This window comes from Macrotis lagotis, chromosome 6 (assembly GCF_037893015.1).
Source record: "Macrotis lagotis isolate mMagLag1 chromosome 6, bilby.v1.9.chrom.fasta, whole genome shotgun sequence".
Classification (NCBI taxonomy): domain Eukaryota; kingdom Metazoa; phylum Chordata; class Mammalia; order Peramelemorphia; family Peramelidae; genus Macrotis; species Macrotis lagotis.
Genome location: NC_133663.1, coordinates 146,174,183 through 146,195,111, shown reverse-complemented (window position 1 = coordinate 146,195,111; position 20,929 = coordinate 146,174,183). Strand labels below are relative to the sequence as shown.

Sequence of the window (20,929 nt, the reverse complement as noted above, 5' to 3'; positions counted from 1 at the left end):
ACATAAGAGATAATTTTTATTGTGTTCATCAGATTTTGAAAGGTTGTTTTTCTTTTCTTTTGTCTTATTTTTTTCTTCCTTTGGATGGGGATAACATCATCCATAGAACTGTGTCTAGGTACTAAAAATTAGAAATTAAAAATTAGCTTGTGAACAGTTTGTATACATATATTTTTGGTAGTTTTAGGATTTGTGTAACACAAATAAAAATGTGCAAACTTTTTACTCAGTTTCTTCACTCCTTAGTCTATATTTGGATTGGTAATCCTTTTATTTTTATTTTTTTAGGGTTTTTTTGCAAGGTAATGGGGTTAAGTGGCTTGCCTAAGCCACACAGCTAGGTAATTATTAAATGTCTCAGGCCAGATTTGAACTCAGGTACTGACTCCAGGACCTGTGCTCTATTCACTGTGCCACCTAACTACCCCCCCCCCGAATTGGTAATCTTAATAGCTAGTTGAGTTACTTTCTGAACTCTGACTTCACAGTTCTTAGAGGAAACATTGTTAGCAATCTCAGTACAGTAAGATTTACTGCACAGTAGGAGCACTTCATGCTCTTTGACATGCTACACCAAAAACTTCCTGAATCTACTTGGTAGCATGCTTGTCTTCTTACTTCTTCCATAACCAGTATCTGCCCTTGAATCATCACAGCCCTCTATTGTCAAACCTCTAGGTTTATGTACTTCCTCTTGATATTGACATATCTGTCCAACTGGGTGTTGGATGAACTTGATCCTTTTCTTGCCAACTTTGAGGTTCAGGAGGGGTCTAAGGGCAGGCATAGCACTGGCAAAGAGATGGTAATTTCTCCACTAACAGCAATGAGGGAAAGAGAGTTACATATACTTCATGATTTCCAAATGACACATCTTAACTTTTGGTGGAGTTCAGGGGAGGAGTAAACAGTTTGATTTCTCATCATTCTATGGTAGAATATAAAAATGTAAAAATAATATAAAAATAAAAGTGGATTATGAAACATAATTTACCTCTGACAGTTTTTTACTAAACTTTTTCCAAGCTTCCTGATAACTAACCCCTTCTAAGGAAAGACTCTGGGATCCACATCAGGGTCTCAATACCACAGGCCTCCCTAGTGACTCTTGACAAACCCTTTCAGATCTTCCTGAAAGATGATGGATTTTTGGTGTTCTAAAGGCTATGCTTTTATGATGAAACAAGAATTAGAATATTATAAACTGCAAAATGAATGATTTCCACAGGGAAAAATTGTAAGCTTCACAAAAGTAATTTTTTTCAAAAAATTGAAAAGTTTTTGCATTAATAAAATCAATGTTGCCAAAATTGGGAGGAGAGCAGAAAGCTGGGAAACAATCTTCACAACTAGGAGTTCTGATGAAGGTCTCATTTCTAAAAAAAAAAAAAAAAAATTAAAAAAAAATATATATATAGAGAGAGAGAGAGAGAGAATTGCATAAAATTTATAAGATCACAAACCATTGGAAAAAATCTGACAACTCCTAGTATTAATACTAGGAATTAATAACAGTTAAAATTAATCAATTGATAATTAGATTAGAAGAAACAATTGAAACAATTGAAATATAACAAAATTAGTTTTCTTTTTTATATCTTGAACAAAAATAAAATTCAATGGAAAAAATACATTTATCTTAGCATCTACTTGTGATTCTAATGCTTATCCTCTTCAGCACTTTTATAAAATCCCATCAAGAAAAGTATCAGAAAGTTAGCAAGTTGAAGGGAGATTAATATTCAAAATGACCATCCAATTATGTATAATGATTTTGAAGTTTTCTTTTTTTGAAAAACAAGCATAACCTGAAATTAACTATGTCAAAAAAAGTGTTTTAGTAAAAAAAAAATTGCACTGATTTTCCTCCTAATTTCCTTGATGAGCTCTAATTAACATAATAAATGGAACTTAATTGCACATTTATTGTTATTATATTCTTAAGTTTGCAACAAGGAAACCCTATTTCTTTTACTTTCTCTTTTTTTCTTTTAGATTACTTTAACTATTGGCCCAAAGAACAATAAAACTGTTCATTAATTTTGACTCAGAAATTCCAATTCTGGATCTATAACCAGAAGAAATCATAAAACAAGGGGAAAATCCCATGTTTCAAAATATTCATAGCAGCTCTTTTTTTGTAGTGGCAAAGAGTTGGAAATTGAAGGGATGCCCATCAATTGAGGAATGACTAAGCAATTATGGTATATGAATATTTTGGAATATTATTATTCTATAAGTAACTATAAATTTTTGAACTCTAGAGATGAATGGAATGTTTTACAGGATCTTATGCTGAGTGAAAGGAGCAGAACCAAGAGAACAATGTACACCTTAACAACAACATTGTTAGATGATCAACCTTAATGAAAGAGCTCCTTTCAGCTGTTTAGAGTGCTAGGACAACTTTATTAGATAGGCTACAGACAATGCTATCCCTGTCCAGAGGAAGAAAAATAAAACAAAACAAAACAAAAAAAACAAACAAAAAACTAAAAAAATCCTTCTGAATCTGTTAAACACATTAAAAAAATTATCTCTTTTGTATCTCTTTCCCTTAATCCAAATTCCTCATATGGAAAATGATATAAACACGTTTATCAAAAATATGTATGTATATTAACCTGATTGTTCACCACTGAGGAAAGAAGGATGGGAAGAGATGTGGAAAGAAATTTTGTAAATTAAATTATATGCATAGAGTCAAATGTTGAAAAAACTTTATCCAGTGGATAAAAGGTCAAAGGATATGGACAGTTTTCAAATGAAGAAATTAAAGTTATATATATTCATATAAAAAATGCTCCAAGTCACTATTGATTAGAGAAATGCAAATTAAAACAACAATGAGGTATCATCTTTTAGATTAGCCCAGATGAGAAAAAGGAGTGAGGGAGGATTGGATTGATGCATTACTGGTGGAGTTGTGAACAGATCCAACTTTTGTGGAGACCATTATGGGACTATGCCAAAGAGCAATAAAACTGTTCATACCCTTTGACCAAGCAATTCCAACTCTAGGACTATATCCAGAAGAAAATGCAAAAAAAATGGGAAAATTTCTGCATGTTTCAAAATATTCCAAAAAAAATAGCAACTCTTTCTCTAGTGCCAAAGAATTGGAAATTGAGAGGTGCCAATCAATAGGAGAATAACTCAACAAATTGTGGTGCATGAATATTATGGAATATTATTGTTCTATCAGAAACCATAAATGGTTGAACTCTAGAGAAGCATGAAATGACTTATGGGATGTGATGCTGAGCAAAAGCAGTAGAACTAAGAGAACAATGTACACACCAACAACATTATGAGATTAACAGCCTTGATGGAAGTAACTCTTCCCAATGGTCCAGAGAGCTAAGACAACTGTATTTGACCAGTTAGGGACTATTTATCTCCAATTGGGGGATGAAAAACAAAACAAAATAGCCTGTGAGGAGTGACCAGGAACCTAATGCTACTGACTATTGTTGCATCATGGTTCTGGATCTCCAGACCCCATCTTGATCCCAAGAAAAGATCTCAAAGGGACACCCATGCCTGATGCCAACCTCAGATGACTCTTACCTAAGGAACTCTGAGAGGTAAGTGGTTTCAAGTTCTGACATCAGCATAGTAAATGAGGTGGTGTTATAGAATCTGATCAGATGTCCTCTGCTCACTCAACCTTAGGTGGAAGTTATTTTTTTTTCTGTAGAGTAGTAACCACTAAAATAGTTGGGCAAATGTGTGTGAATTACTCCTTGCTCATTGGGGAGTTGAGTAAGAAATTCATAGTGATTGGGAAATTCATGGCTCAGGGGTTTAGAACAATCCTGAAAGCCTTGGAAATTCATCATCACCTTATTTTTGTCTATCAGCCAAATTCTTCCCAGCTGGGGAAGAGAATGAATGAAATGTTGAAAGAACTGTTAGGGAAATTAACTTCTGGTTTCAAAGTACCCTGGATTAAAGTACTCCCCATCTTTCTCCTTGACCTCTTCATCCTCTGGTCCTGATGGGTGAACAAATCTAAACTTTCCCCATGTGAGATGATCACAGGAATGTCAATACTTTTTACCTCTGTGGATATTTCTGCTCTTGTGATACCTAATCTCCTAGAATACTGTGTTAAGCTTGGTTAGCAGATTCACCAAGTCCAGGATCATTTTCCTTAGAAGTGTTCCCTAGTCTCCCACCAGAAGCTAACTCTTTTTATCTCCCCTGGTGATTGGATTTTTGGGAAGAAATCACTAAGAAAACACTCCTTAGAAGTCTGCTGGGAGGGACCTTTCTAGGTACTATTCACTGCCACCACTGTCAGTAATCAATCTCCAGAGGATAGATGTAAGACCTTTTTTGATGAGTCTGATGAAATCAGAGGAAAACAATATCTGAGGAAGATTGCTTATGTAAAGGTTCAGTACAGTCTGGGTAGAAGGAAATTGCCCTCCCTATTAATTTTTTACATATTTTATTATTTACCCATATTCTGTATTTTTTAGATTTTTGCAAGGCAATGGGGTTAAGTGGATTGCCCAAGGCCACACAGCAAGGTAATTATTAAGTGTCTGAGGCCAAATTTAAACTCAGGTACTCCTGACTCCAGGGCTGGTGCTCTATCCACTGCACCAACTACTCACCCCATATTTACCCATATTCTTAATAGCTTAGCTCTAACCTCTGTTTTCCAGTATGCCTTTCACACCATTTCCTCTTCTCTTCTGTGCAGGATATTTTTTCTGAATTGCAATTATTTTACAAATGCTGTTTCTGTCTGAGGTTTTGTCAATAGGGGAAAGATAACATCCCTCCTCTTCATTCCCTAAACATCTGATAGTGAAGCTAAGCCAGAAGGCAGTCAGATCATTTAACCAGACTAGTTGTTGTTTGTGTTTTGACCTTTGGAAGTGTTTCTGAGCAGTTTATTTCTCCTATTATTTGTGGATGTATTGAGTTGGTTGTCCAGGTTCACTCATGCCAAAACCTAAAGTTTTCTGAAAATGTATACCCTAAAACTCCAATGGTGCTTCAAAACACAGGTAGTCCTTGGTATATTTTTCTCAGTTTTCCATTTTTCTTTTCAAAAATGACTGCAGAAAACTTGTACCATTCTACCAGCCCACAGTTTGCAGTCTTTTCTAAGGTCATATGTGTCTCCCCAAATCCCCAAACTTTTCTGATTTTTAGCAAATTACACTTATGGAAGTTCTTTGGGAAACCATGACCAAACCCACTGCAATTATAGAATTTGGGCTCTTCCAGGTAGAACTTTCATCACCAGAGGAAAGTCAATCTATATATTTTAGGTATTAGGCTTCTTCTTAGAACTTAATAACTGATACAACCCAGGCAGAGCAATCTGCCTCCAACTATACTGCTAACTTTGACTGCAAACCCTGTGGCAGTACTTGGTTCCTTATAAATACCACTTATTCTTCTGGGGATTCTCTAAAATGCTGACCTGACAAGGCAGAGTACCATGTCATGTATTGGGACTATAATTGGAACTACTTTTGAGGAGACAAAGCTATGATCTTGAGTCCAAGGGTTTTAAAAATAATCCCCCCCCCCCCCAAATTCATCCATGGAGATTATTCTTGTTACCTCTAGGGATCCAAATAGGGGTGCATTTGCCAAATTGGGGAACATCCTGATTTCAACAAGTCCCCAAGTATTTCTTTTCCCCTTAATCTACCTTCATCTCTGAAGATGTTTTCATGCGTGACACATCTCTTTATCGGATCCTTCCTTCTCAGAGAATAAGATTATCTACTATTGTCCAGGCTGTGCCTAATCTTCATATAATCCTGAGAGTAATCTCATACTGACACTCAGTCATGACAGTCTGATGCCAACTTGCATTCCCATTCCTGACTCTCATCATAGGAGGAAGTATCTAAGTTGCTACAGTAATGGGAACAATAATTTACCTCTAAGGAAATTTACAGGACCTCTTGTTATCTCTAAGAAAACTTATAGGACCCTGTCTCAGGAGATGACTGACATAAATTATGAGTTGGTAAGAGCAATGAAAAATCTAAAGGTGAAATTGTCTCCCTAGTTGGAATGATCTCACAAAATATGGAGGCATTGGATGTACTCCTGACAGCTCAGGAGGGACCTGTGTTTTCCTCAATGAAGAATGTGGAAATATATACAAGTCATTCAAGTTAACTAAGAGGTACTAATTGTTTTGAAATGATACTGGAAACAATAGTGAGTTGGTTATCTTTGTTTGAACATGAATAATTACAGCATATTGAAAGAGACAATTGTTTGCATAGAATCAGTTTTTGTATGCAGTTTGGGTTTATTGTATTGATGTTTTCCAAATTGTTTAGTTTTTGTTTTTTCGAAGAAAAATCACCTACTCAAAGTGATTATCTCTTGCTGTGGCCAATGTGAGACTGTAATTTTTATTTGGTCCTTGTAAGATGAACTCATCTGAAGTTCTCACTATTTAGAATTTGCTGCTTAAGATCTGGTAGAACTGTTTAATTGATATTTATCAGTCTGATGCCATGTATAATTAGTAAAGGAAATTCTACTGAGGCAGTGTGCTGGTGATGCCAATAATCATATAGGGCTTTTTATGATGGACATGAAAAGGAGGAGAACAACTATTTGGCATACTCTGAGATTTGATTCTTTTGACTCAGTTTCCTAACAATGTTTCAACTGGAAGACTTAAAGTCTGATAAATCATTTGGCCATTCACATGAACTTTGCCTGGAAATAGATGCTTAAATAAATAGAATTTTCCATTTCTTATGATCCTGATTGTTATGGTAAAAAATGAGTATAAAAATGTATGCCACGTTTGCCTAGTAATCTAAATTTTACTAACCAGTTTAGGTTAATCAATAGTTTTGACATCTGTTGCAGCTACACATTCTTGTGGTAATTGAGTTCATTTTCTTTTTTTTTTTCAAAAATGTTAGGGTATACTTAAACAAATGGTAAAATTTGTGACATTAAGATGTGTTTTTTTATTATGAATATCTCAGTTTCCACTTTAAGGAAATGAATGTTACCCAACTAATTATATCAGAAAAGAATGACTCATGGTCTATTTTTAAATATTTTAAAAAGAAAATCCATTTTCAGTTAAGGATTTTGATTTCATTTTTAAACTGATATTGTTGAATCTAAATTTTCCAAACAGGAATAATACACAATGACAAGTTTAAAACAAAATTGTGTTTTTTATTTTTACATTTCTGTTTGTAACCAAATTCCACATTTGAATGACATCCACGCAACTTCCAATTCTTTGTCACTACAAAAAGAGCTGCTATAATTTTTTTAATGTGGTTCTTTTCTTATGTTTTGTAATCTCTTTTCACTTTTTTCATTAATTCCCTAGATATATTTGAGCTTTTTTTCTTGAGATTTATTTTGTTACTATTTTTCCTCACTCTGAATAATAGTTTTTGGTTATTTGATTTGTATGGTATGAATAAATTATTTAATTATTTAATATTTATAATTATTTAATAGTTTAATAATTTAATTTTGGTAGAATCTACATTTTAATTATATTAGCTCATTCTAAATAGTAACAATTGACATTTTTCCAGTTGTTTAGATTTGACTTTATTTATGTGAAAACTATTCTGTAGTATTGTTCAAATAGTTTCTAGGTTTACCTTGAGAGGTAGAACCCAAAGTGTTTCATGCTGTCTGCAGTTTATTAAAATGGATTTTTTCTCTCTCTTTCTCTTAGATTTTATTGATCACTGTTATCAATGACTCATAATTATAAATACTCATTCCGGAGTGATTAAAATGAATTTTATTTACTTTTTTGCCTCTTGCAGTGAGGGAAGGCTCTGAATTAAAACAATATCCAATCTTATATGCAGTTTGAAAAATTTGTCCATTCCCTTTATGCCAATCATTGGTCAAGGCCACAATCTAATTGATACATTCATTCTTCTCATATGTTTTCCCCACCCTTCTCATTCTACTGATGAGCATAAAGGAGTGAACAGCTATATGCATGAACTTCCTTGAGCAGGCACACTTATAAAGGACAAAGATGCTAGGTCAACACAGAACCAAATGGGGTCAGCCTGATCTAGTCTCAGATCCTGATTAGGTCAGGGTCAATTTTTTTTTTCTTACACTCACATACTTGCCCATAGGCAATAGTTCAGGCAGAACCCAGTCTTTGCAATGTAAACTAAGAATTCCCCTTATATTCTAGTGGAATACAAATACTCTCCTCCCCCATTCCTTACAATCATAGATAAATAAATTTAATGATTGCGGTGAATTCACTTTATATCTTGTTACTAAAGTTGTTAATTGTTCCAAGGAGTTTTTAAGTTTATTTTCTAGGGTTTACTAAATATACTATCTTTCCATCTCCAGAGAGTGAAAATTTCCTCTTCTAATTGTCTATTCTAATTCCTTCAATTTCTTTTTCTTCTATTGCTAAGACTAAGAATTCTAATGAAATAGTGTGAATAATAGTAGTGATAATGGACATTCTTTCTTTCCACCTCTGAATTTACTGGAAATGCTGCTAGTCTATCCCCTTACATATAATGCTTGTTTTTGATTTTAGATACTAATTATCACTGTAAGGAAAATTCCATTAATCTCTTTCCTCCCTATTCTTTTTAATATAAATGTGTACTGTATTTTATCAAAGGGTTTTTCAGCATCTACTGAGATAATCTTATGATTTCTGTTTTGTTATTTGATATGGTCAATTATGTTGATTCTTTACCTAATATCAATCCATCCCTGAATACCTGGTAAAATCCTACCTGATCATGGTGTGTTATCTTAGTAATTACTTGTAATCTCCTTGCTAAAATTTATTTAAAATATTTGCATCAGTATTCATTAGGAAGATTGGTCTACAATTATCTGTCTTTTTTTAGGTTCTTCCTTGTTTAGATATCAGCACAATACTGGTGTCATGAATTCCACAAAATTCCTTCCTCTTCTTCTTCTTCTGATTATTCTTACTTTTTTATTATTTTGTTTTTGCAAGGCAATGGGGTTAAGTGACTTGTTGAAGGTCACCTCACTAAGTAATTATTATATGTCTGAGACTGGATTTGAACTCAGATGCTTGTGACTCCAGGGACTTTGGTCTATGCGATGTGCTACCTAGCTGCCTCTTTACCTATTATTTTTAACATAATTGGAATTAATTGTTTGTTAAGTATTTTGTAGAATTTACTTCTGAATCCATCTAACTGGATAGATTGTTTTTAGGGATATTATAAATTATTTATTCAAATTAATTTCAGAAATGGAGTTATTTAGGGATCTTATTTCCTCTTTTGTTAGTCTGGACTTTTATATTTTTATAAATATTCACCCATTTTACATATATTGTGAATTTTTTGGCATACATTTGGGCAAAATATTTCCAAATTATCATGCTTATTTCCTGCTCATTTCCTTGGTCCTTTATGATAATGGAAATTTGATTTTCATTTCTTTTTTTAAACAGATTAACCAAAACTTTGCATATTTTATTGATTTTGGTATAAAATCAACACTTAGTTTTATTTATTTTTTCAATAGTTTTCTTATTTTCAACTTTATTAATTTCTTCTTTGATTTTCAGAATTTCTAATTAGTTATTTAATTGAGGATTTCTAATTGTTCTTTTCCTGGCTCTGTTAGCTCTATGCCCATTTCCTTAATCTCCTCTTTCTCTATTTATTCATATAAATTTTAAGCAACATAAAATAACTCCTAATAACTGCTTTGATTCCACCCTTCAAGTTTTGGCATGGTCTCTCATTGTTGTCATTGTATTGGATGAATTTGTCTATTTCTTCTTTTAAAATTGCTATCTTCCACTACTATTGTTTCTCATTATAGTTCTCCTACCTAATTTAACTACTCCTCTAACAATTTGGATTCTGTGCCACTTGTTATATTTATGTTTAATATTGCTATTACTTTATTGTCTATTATACATTTTAAAATGTAGTTTCCTTCCTTATTACTCTTAAATAGATCTATTTTTGCTTTTGCTTCCTCTAAGATCAGGATTTCTACTCCTGCTTTTTTTTTTTTACCTTCATCTGAACCTAATATATTCTGTGACAGTATTTTACTTTTAACCTATGTGTATCTTTCTTCTTCATATTTGTTTCTTTGTAAATAGCATATTGTAGGCTTTTGATTTTTAATCCACTCTGCTATTTGTTCCCATTTCATGAGAGGAGGTTAATTTCATTCACATTTAACACTGTGATTGATAACTCTCTATTTGCCTCCATGTCATCTTCCCCATTTTTCTTTTCCCCCTTTCTCCCCTCCCCAATGGTTTCCTTTGGATGATTTCTTTTGTTCAGCCTTCTGTCAGTTCTTTTCTCATTCTTTCTCCCTTTCCCCTTTTATTGTTCTTTTTACCTTTTATTTAGACTTTCTCTTTTCCTTTACTTTTACTTTCCCCTCTCTTTTAACAATCTCTTTTCCCCTTTTCTTTTCCCTTCTCCTCCCTGAAGGATGGGATAAATTTTTAAACCCTAGTTTGCTTTTTATTCTTTGGATCAAATACATTGAGAATAAAAGTTACTCATTCCTCATGTTCTCCCTTCTTTCCTTCTCCTATAATGAGTCCTTGTGCCCCTTCATATCATGTTGTTTATACTCTTAATGCCTCACCTTCCCCTACTATCATCATTTTTCATGTTTTAATTGTTTTAAAACTGTCTTGTACTCACAGTCTCTGTTAAGATATACACTTTCTTTATCTGTCCTAATAGAAGTACACTTTTCTAATGTTGATTGTTTGATTTATTTGATTCATAAACATCATCGTTTCAGTCACATCACACCCATACACTCCCCTCAATCATCCTATTAGAAATACAATTTTAAGAGCCACAAGCAACAACAAATTTTAATCTATTTATACAATAATCTTTTTGTAAATAACCTCTATAGAAGTGTAATTCTCATGCTTTATTATCATATTAAAGCATTAATACTTCATGATCTATTTATACCCACATCCTTTTAAGTATATTACCTACAAGCTTAATTGAACTATCATGTAAAGCAAAATCACTTCATGATCATTCGCTGTCATGTATTCTAGGAAGACTTTCACAGACTATTCCAATAGAAATACAACTCCAGTGAGCTCAAAATCAATTCAAGATCCATTTATAACCACATCTTCTAAGTACACTACCTCCAACTGTAATCAGCTCTCATGAGCTAAAGTATCAGCTAAAATATTACTTTCATGATCAATTTATATCCATGCCCTCTCTCTAATTTTGTTCTAAGAGAAATATAATTCTCCATAATTATAAGAATATTTTTTCCTATTTGGGGATGGAGACAGTTTACTGTTATTTATTAATGTTTTCCCCTTATCAGTTTCCTTTTTTTTCTCTTCAGTCTTGGATTTAAAGTTTGAATTTTCTATTCAGTTTTGGTCTTCTTTATTAGATAAATTTGAATGTTCTCTGTTTTATTGAAAGTTCATCTTTCTTCCTGAAAGAATATGCTGAATTTTTCAGACTAGGTGGTTGTAATCTGAATCTTTTGTCCACCAGGATTTTCCTCTGCTCTTTTAATACTTGAATTGTGGTTACTTGGTATATAAATTGCTTCCTTTTTGACTGCTTGAAATATTTTCTCCTTTAACTGAGAATTCTGAAATTTGGCTGCAATATGACTTGCAAATATCTCTCCTGAAAATACATATATATATATATATATATATATATATATATATATATATATATATATATATATATTAATTGTTACAAGGCAGTGGGGTTAGGTGACTTGCCCAAACTCATGCAGATAGGCAGATAGGTAATTATTATGTGTCTGGATTGGAACTCAGGTCCTCCTGACTCCAGAGCCAGTTCTATAATCACTGTACCACCTAGCTTCCTCATGGATATATTTTCTCTAAGAAGGACTTTCAATTTTTTCTCTATTTTTCAGCCTTTTAATTTTATTAGATGGAATCTTTGTGTCTTAGGGAGTCATTAGTTGCTATTTCCTCAATTCTAATATATCAATTCTAGTTTTTCTACAATACTAGAATATCTAGTATTTGCTTTTGAAGTTTTTAATTTTTTCTTTTATGTGAGTTTATTTTTCTAATAGGTTAATTTTATTTTTTTAATTAAATTGTATTCCTTCTCAAGTACTTTGATTTTCATTTATGAAGTTATATTCCATTTCTATTTGGTCTTTTATATTTAACAGAACAGTTTTCCTTTTCCATTTGGTCAATTTTACCTTTAAAGGTATTCATAACTTTAATCAATTCTTCATAATTCTTCTGCATAGCTCTCATTTCTTTTCCCTATTTTTCAACTTCTTCTCTTCTTTGTTTTTTAAAATTCTTTTTCAGCTCTTCCAAAAGGTCTTTTTGGATTTGGGGTTAATTCTTGAATGCCCTGAGAGTTCACATGTAGGCATTTTGTCACTACTTATCACTTGCCTCTGTCTTTGCCTATGCAGCAGTTTGTTCCCTATTTTAGGGTAATCCAACCCCACCCATCTGTGGCACCAGTGTTCCCACGGTTCAAACTTTGACTTTCAAGCTGGGAGTGGAACTCGTGTTGCGGTACTGGTGTATTGTTTGTAAACTGTGCCTAAGAGCTTCCAAATGACTTTTTAGCTCTCCTGCCTACACTGGGCTTTACTGCCATTTTACCTTTTAGTAAAGACTGACCTTTACTGAAGTTTTAACTCTACATCTTGAGAATATGTTTCACTATATTTGGGGGGAGCTTGGGGAAGAAGGGGGTTTTTCACATTATGGTCTATGTAGAGATTTCATTTAAACTTGCATTGGAAATAACTTCCTAACTTCATTCCATCATCTTGGCTCTGCCCTGAAAGGCCTTTCCCTTTTCTCTTTTATTTTCCCCTCCATTTGTTCCTCTTTTCTTTCTGCCCTTCCTTCCCCTTTCTTTCCCCTTTCCATTCCTAATTCCCTAGAGAATAGGTTAAATTTTTAATCCCATTTGGGAATATATGTTATTCCCTCTTTAAATCCAATCCTTGAGAATAAGATTCATTCAGTTCTCACACACTATTATTTCACCTTGTGCTTTTGTGTTCTCTTCAGCTGACAATATTAATCCTCTTATGCCTCTATCATCTTCTCTCAATATGGTTTTTTTTGCCTTTATTGTTTCATAACTTTCTTGGGCACCATCTTTCTAAGAATATCCCTTTCAATTTTCCTAATAGAAGAATAATACTCAAGTGTAATAAGTGGCATCATATCATAATCAACTTATGCCCATACCATCTGTCCATGTCTGCTACTGTCAACTGCCCTAAAAGAAAAACAATTTGCAAACTTAAACTTACCTCCTCTAAATAAAATTCCTTTAAAATGTCCTTATAGATATTTAGTTGTGAAAGTTACAAACATCATCACATCATAATCAATTTATACTTATATTCTCTGACTAAATATGTACTTTCAACCACCCTAAGAGAAATATTCAAGAGTTACAAGAATTCTTTTCCCATGGAGGAATGTAAACAATTCTGTTTCATGAAGAAGCATTACTTTTCTTTCAATTTTCATTTTTAATACAAATCTTTAAACTTATATTTGAAGGTAAAATTATCTGTTCAGTTTTGGTCTTTTTATCAGGTTAGTTTGAAAGTCTATCTTTTTCTGAGGAAGAATATGCTGATTTTTCCAGCCGACTGATTTTTGTAAAGGTCAAAGCTCCTTTGTACTTTGGAATATCATATTCTAGACTGTCTGATCACTTTAAGCTAAAGCAGCAAAGTCCTTTGTAATCCTGACTGTGCCTTCATGAAAATAAATTGTTTATTTTGCTGTTTTGTCCAGTATTTTCTACTTTAGTTCATAATTCAAAATCTTTATTTTGGAATTTATATTTTGGAATTCTTTTCTGAGGGTGATCAATGGATTCTTTCAAGGACTATTTTATCTTAGCGTTCTGGGATATTAGGGCAGTTTTCCTAATCATTTCCTGAGAGATATTGTCCAGGCTCATTTGTTTATCATGGCTTTCAGGTAGACCAATAATTCATAAATGATCTTTTCTGGATATTTTTCCAGACCACTCATTTTTTTATAGGAGTACTTTACATTTTCATCTATTTTTTTTCCATTTTTGGTTTTGTTTGATGGAATCCCTTCATCTCATAGAGCTTTAGATTGAAGAGGGGGAAGACAGCAGAAGGCACAGTGCAGTCCAGGTCCCAACAGTTTGACAAAAGTGTAGGTTACTAGATAGCAAGTCAGTAGGGAGGATCCCAACTGCAAAAAAAAAAAAAAGGCTGAACTCTGGGAATACAAGGGTAAAAGATAGGACTAGGTTAGGGGAAAAAAACCACTATATAGACCGTACATGGAAAAAATGAGGAAATAAAATTTTGCAAAGGCAAGGTGTTGGACAATGACAAGCGAGGGATCAAATCCCAGCCCTATCATAAAAAGCTTGCATCTATACTACCCACATCCCAATAGCAGAGCAAAAACAACAAAGATTAGCAAAAAATCTAAAACTCACTATAAAAAAGTACTTTTCAGATAAAGTTTATAATGGCCTGTTAGAAGAAATCAGTGAAAACTTACTCACAGGGACTCTCAAAAGAGTCTATAAATTGGACTCATATCCAAAAGTTCATATAAAAGCTTAAAAAATAATTTAAAAATAAAAGAAGAGAGAGAAAGAAGAAAAATTGACAAAAGAAATGAAAGTCATGGAGGAAAATTATGAAAAATTGACCAAAGAAATGAAATGCATTAAAAGCAAAAATAAACTGGAAAAGAAAACACAAAAGCTAATTGAAGAAAATAAAGCCCCCCCAAGTTTTAATTGAACAAATAGAAACTAATAATTCAATGAGACTATTAAATTCCATCAAACAAAATTAAGAGACAAAAAAATTGAAGAAAAAGCTAAATAACCTTTTAAAAACAAATGACATAGAAAAATAGAACCAGGAGAGATAATTTACAAATCATCAAATTACCAAAAAAGCATAGATCAAACAAAGAACCTGGAAAATTTCATGCTGTGAAATATTAGAGAAAACTGCCCAAATCTGCTAGAACAAGAAGATAATATAACCATTGAAAGAATACACCAAACCCCTCCAGAAAGATATCCCAGGATAAAATCCCAAGGGCTATTATAGCCAAATTCCAGAACTCTCAAATAAAGGAGAAAAAAGGAAAGAAGTTAAATACAAAGGAAATTCAATCAACATTGAAGGACCATGGGACCTGGAAATACTATATACCAGAGGGCAAAGGGCCTGGGATTACAACCAAGAATTTACTACCCTGCAAAATTCAGCATATACTCTCAGGGGAAATTCAGGATGTTCAATGAAATAGAGAACTTCTAAAATTTCCTGACAAAAAGACTAGAACTGAGTAGAGAATTCAATTACCAAATACATGGCTTAAGAGAGGCATAAAAAGGTAAATGAAAAGGGGAAATAACAATACTAAACAAAACAGATGTTAGTCAAGATCATCAAATTGTATTCAACCCTAAAAGGAAACATATAACACTTCAAAATCTTGAGAACTGTAGGTCTCTTCAAATAAAGGTTTAAATATAATTGAAGAAAATGGATTGGAGGATACGGGTATAGTTGGATCTTGTTTCTCCATTGGAGAGGTCTAAATGACATCATTATGTTTGAGAACATAAGTATCTCAATTTTCTTTGACCTACTCTAGTTCTTCTGTGCTCACAGAGCTTAGGAATTTCCTTGACAAGGGCGATCGCAAGTTGGGTGGTCCTGAGTCAGTGTCTCTCATAACTTAAGTGAGATCTTCAGAGCTTCCCAGAACTTATAGTACTATGAGATTCTATAGTATATTAAATCATATTTGGACTTAATCCATATTTTAGTTAACAAAGAGTAAGTTACCCTTCATGGGGAGGGGGAGGAAGTATGGGAGAAAGTATGCTTTGGGGGAGGGGTGCAGATAATTGATGAAATGATTTAGTTTTTGATGATAATTTGACTCATGATTATTGTGTGTCTTTGGAGGGTACTTGAAAAGGAGGTAAGAAAATTTGATGCATATCAAGACTCTTGAAAAGTTCACTTCTTTTCTCAAAACAGGCAATGCTTTTATAGTTTTATTCTGATTTCAAATGGTTTCACCTAAGTGGAAAAAGAAACTTGTCATCTTGGGGGGAGGGGTGATCTAAAAATTCAAATCCGTTCTCTCCTCTTCAAATTTCGTTCTTTGTATTGACATGGAAGCCTGCATAATATGGCTGCTTCTGCCCCAAAATTATTGAAAGCCTGGCTGAAGTCACAGATAGAAAGGGATTAAATATTCAAAAAAGCTGAAGGGAATTTTGAAAAATACTTTTGATTTCCCTAATGTAATTACACAGGAAGTACATGGCTTTGCCCAAATGGCACTAAGTCTTTTTGTAAATTATGATTTTCTATACTGTGGAATTATTCCTGAAGGAACAACAAAAGACAAAAATGTCTTACAATTGCCCACCTAAACATGGATAAAGGGGCAGAAATCAAAAGCATATTTAAAATCATATTTCATCAGAATGTCCATTGTAATGAGAAGTATTTTCCTCATGATTTAAAACACTGATTGGTTGGTCAGATTGAACACGAACAATTTAAACTATTTAAAGATTCAAATTTGGTATGAGTACAATGATTTGGGGACAATGGTCTCAGCCTTGTTGGAAAGTTTCAAAGGAAGAGATATATACTCCAAAAGATGAGCCCAAAGTACCCATTGAGCAGATTCCATTACAGATATGAAAATGAATACTTCTATCTTGTTCAAATTAGATGGGGGTAAATTATATCATCAGAAGAAAAGCAATAATAGTTTTATATACAATGTCCCATCCAGTGTTTTCCTTTTTTGAAAAACTGAATATTAAATGAATGCATTTATGTTGGGACAACCACCTGCACTTTATTTTTTTCTTAAAAAAAGAAGGTAAAAACATCAAGAGCTAGAACATGCTTCAAGGATGGTAACTTTCAGAAATTTGTCTTCAAGCACAGACCCTGGGCATCTCAGTCTTGTTTGGAGTCCTGCAAAGCTTGAAGTCTCTCTCGGAGTGGAGGATGGGAATAATGCCACGTGGAAAAAAACCAGTCAGACACAGGAAATTCCAAGTTGTCTTTGTTTAGTTTGATCAGGGCTGAGTATAAGTCTTTAGCATTCCCAAGTTTCTTGGCAAATGCATCTGCTTGAAATTCAAATCTTTGGCTCAGTACTGTAAGACAGAAAGTACCTCATTGTAAGGTGAAAAAATAAACTGGAAGATGATCATTAATCCAATCAGAGTAGTCCAAGTATCATAAAAACCAAAAGCAGCAAAGAATTCTTTTCTACCAAATAATATGGCAAATAAGAAAAAAACAAAGAAAAGAATTCATCTGATGGATAATGACATTTTTGACAGTGTGGCCTAACTTCCAGTGTCCCAGTTCATGGCCAAGAACAGCAAGAACCTCTTCATTTTTACAGCCTTGTTTCTTATTTCTCACTTTGGCCTTTGTTTCTGGACTTTCCCCCTCTTCATTCTCAGGTGTTTCTGGGGAGCCCTCCTCTGGTGGTTCTTTGTTCAGCATTGAGTACTCTTCCAGCAAGGTGTCAAACAAAACTTTTTGCTTGTTCTTGAAGAAGCCATAAAAGTAAGCACTGCTGTGGGAGGAGCTCTTCGGTCCTTCCACAACATAAACCTTAGTCAGAGGAAAGTCAATACTCTTAGCCATTACTTCAATTTCTTTTTTGAGGGTTCTCTCAGGCAAAGGCATAAATTTATCAAACAAAGAGGGCAATGTAGTCATCATAGTTAGTGACAACCACCAAAGAAACAACTAATGTGAACAGCCATGCATAGATGAAAAAGTAGTCACCTCCAATTTTAATGATATAAAGCAGAAATGAAGTAACCGGCAATAAAATACACTGAGTCACAACAAATTCCTTGATAGTATCTTTTATGAAGAACCCTCAGGTCTGTTGATTGAAACCATGCTTTTCTTCTATGACAAATGTGTTTTAAAGACTCCAAGGCAAGCCAGTGAGGGAACTGAAGAGTGTAGCCAAAAAGATGAACACCAAGGACTGAGTGATCTCATACTCCAGCCCAAATCCAGCATACATAGAAAATTCTCCAGAAAGAGTCCAGAGATATGGAATTCCTCCAAAAGTAAGAATAATAGTGCCTTTGCTTTCTGAATACAACCCTGACCAAAAGCTGAAAGTATGTTTGTCCAGTTGATAAAGTTGAGATTTTTTCAAATGCTTCTGAATCCAGGATTTATCCTAATTCTTTTGGTACATGGGTAGTGGTTCTGTAGATACATCTCTGCCTCTGCTTCAGGAAGGTCTCCCACAGGTAGACAGTCCAGCAGAAGGCCAGCACCGCGCAGAAGACAAGCATCTGGAGTGGCAGCGAGCCAAGCACTTCGAACAGCCAGGCCCACATCTCCCCAGCCTGCCGCTCTCCTGGGCACCCCAGGGACTCATGGCATCCTGCCTCCTGTGACCGCTCCCCAGCACCAAAAAGTGCACTTCTAATGGTACAGAAGAGGCCAGGGTTCTAAGTGACACTGAGGCAATGCTTTCTATCAAATAATCAAATAATCAATCAATCTGTGATGGTACTTTGATAGCACTTTGACCTTATCATGAATCTCTTAATCAATCTTTGATTGATGATACCTGATTAATAGTACTTGAGTGATAACACCAGTATAAAAGGAACAAAGAATTATAATTTAGAAGGAAAGAAGGGAGGGTGTAAACACTGAAGTAAATTATACTCAATAAATTTGGGCCAGAGGGGGAATAAGATACATTCCCACTTGGGTTTAAAAATCTATCCTACTCTAATGAGGGGGTGCTGGGGGAGGCAGGGGAAGGTTAAGATAAAGGAAGAAGGGACTGATAAAGGGAAGTCAAATGTCTAATGAAAATAAACTGAAATTTAAATTTTAAAAGAAAAGTTAAAGGGAAAAGGGAGTAAAACTTTGGTGAGGAAGAATAAGAGGAAAGAAGAGAGAAAAAAAATATGAATGTAAAAAGAACACATAGAGGGAAATACAGAAATAGTGATCTCAATTATAAATGTGAATGGGATGAATTATCCCATAAACAGAAATGGATAGCTGAAAAGAATAAAAACCAGAATCCTGCAATTATGTTGCTTACAAGAGAAACATTTAAAGCAGACCTCTTAAAAGAAATCTGACCAACAAAATGCAGAAAGAAAAGCCAAGAGAAGGAACATCTACTTCAGGATTTGTCTCCAGCAGCAGCTTTGGCCAAATTCAGGTGGGTGAGTCTTGGATCAGTGGGAGGATCAGCCCCAGATCAACCAGATTAACAGCTGAATTGGAACCAGGTGTCTGAGGCCCAGAGAGCAGGACCTGCTGGATCAGTGGTGGGGCTGGACAAACGGGGCTTGGGTCTGTGGGGAAGCAGAGGTGCTGGTGTTGGTGCTGTCCCCTGGAGCTCAAGGACCAGGCTGGGGGCTGGGGGAGTTCTGGTGCACGAGAGCTGTGGACACCATCCCTCGGCTCCTCAGGTCTGAGAAACTCTGAGTCCATGCCTCCAGTGCACAGAGGCCTCTTCCCAAAAAAACAAATGCAAACTACTTCTGCCTCAGGCCCAGGTGTGTGAGCAGAAGAATCAGCCCAGTTGAGGAATGACCTCAGGCCAGGGTAAAGCCCACCATTGATTGAAGGCAAAAGAATTCAACAGCTCCAAGTCCTCCCTTCTGGAAAAAGGGAAAAGGCCTCTCAAACAAGGTCACAGACACTCCAGAGAGGGCAACCAGCACAACCTACTGGCCATCCAGAGAAACTGCACTCAGTAAAGCCTTTAGCTATCCCAAGCACAGGTGAACCAGTTCCCCCCTCCAACTCAAGGTCTTAGCATAATGAAGAAGGGTCAGCAGAAAGGTGGATTCATAGAAAAATTGCTGGAAGGGAAAGATCCCAACTCAGAGAGACCTGGACCCTCTGAGGCGAATACAATCTGGTCTCCAGCAACGAATGACTTCCTTGAAAAAATAAGGGAGGAGCTTAAAAATCTGGGAGAGACAATTAATACATTGCAACAAGAAAACGAAACCTTAGAAAGTACAATTGGACAAACACAAAAGGAGACTAAATCTCTCAGATCATCAATTAGACAATTACAAAATGAGAATAAATTTCTCAGATCATCAATTGGAGCAATACAAAATGAGAATACTTCTCTCAGTTCCTCAAATGAGCAAATGAAAAAAGAAATTATTTCTCTCAAAACCTCAACTGGTCAAATGGAAAGCTCTTCAAAAGTAGAATTGACCAATTGGAAAAGGAATTGCAAAAGGTTAATGAAGAAAACTCCTCCGCCCAAAAAAGAATGGAGTCTACAGAAACTAATGATTCCATGAGAGAGCAAGAGTCAGTTAAACAAAGTCAAAAATTAGAAAAAATAGAAGCAAATGTAAAATACCTCTTCAGCAAAAACCACTGAACTTGAGAATACATCGAGGAGGGGCAACCTGAAAATTATAGGACTTCCTGAAAACATTGAAGAGAAAAAAAGCCTGGACATAATATTACAGGATCTAGTGATGGAAAACTGCCCTGATATCATAGAATCAGAGAGCAAAGTAGTTATTGAAAGAGTACATTGATCCCCACCAGAAAAAGATCATAAAATGAAAACACCAAGGAATGTTGTGGCCAAACTCCAGAACTATCAGATAAAAGAGAAAATCCTGCAAGCAGCCAGAAAGAAATAATTTAAATATCAAGGAGCCACAGTAAGGATCACACAGGACCTGGCTGCATCAACTTTAAGGGATCGAAGGGCCTGGAACAAGATATTTTGAAGAACAGGGGAGCTTGGAATGCAGACAAGAATCTACTTTCCTGCAAAGCTGAGCCTTCTCTTCCAGGGAAAAGATGGATATTTAAC

The 20,929-nt window shown here is 34.6% G+C and overlaps 1 pseudogene; it reads right to left on the bottom strand.

Moving 5' to 3' along the window:
• Nucleotides 1–17,019: 17,019 nt before the first annotated feature.
• LOC141491878 (CAAX prenyl protease 1 homolog pseudogene) lies at nucleotides 17,020–18,443 on the bottom strand (annotated as a pseudogene).
• Between the last annotated feature and the right edge of the window lie 2,486 nt (nucleotides 18,444–20,929).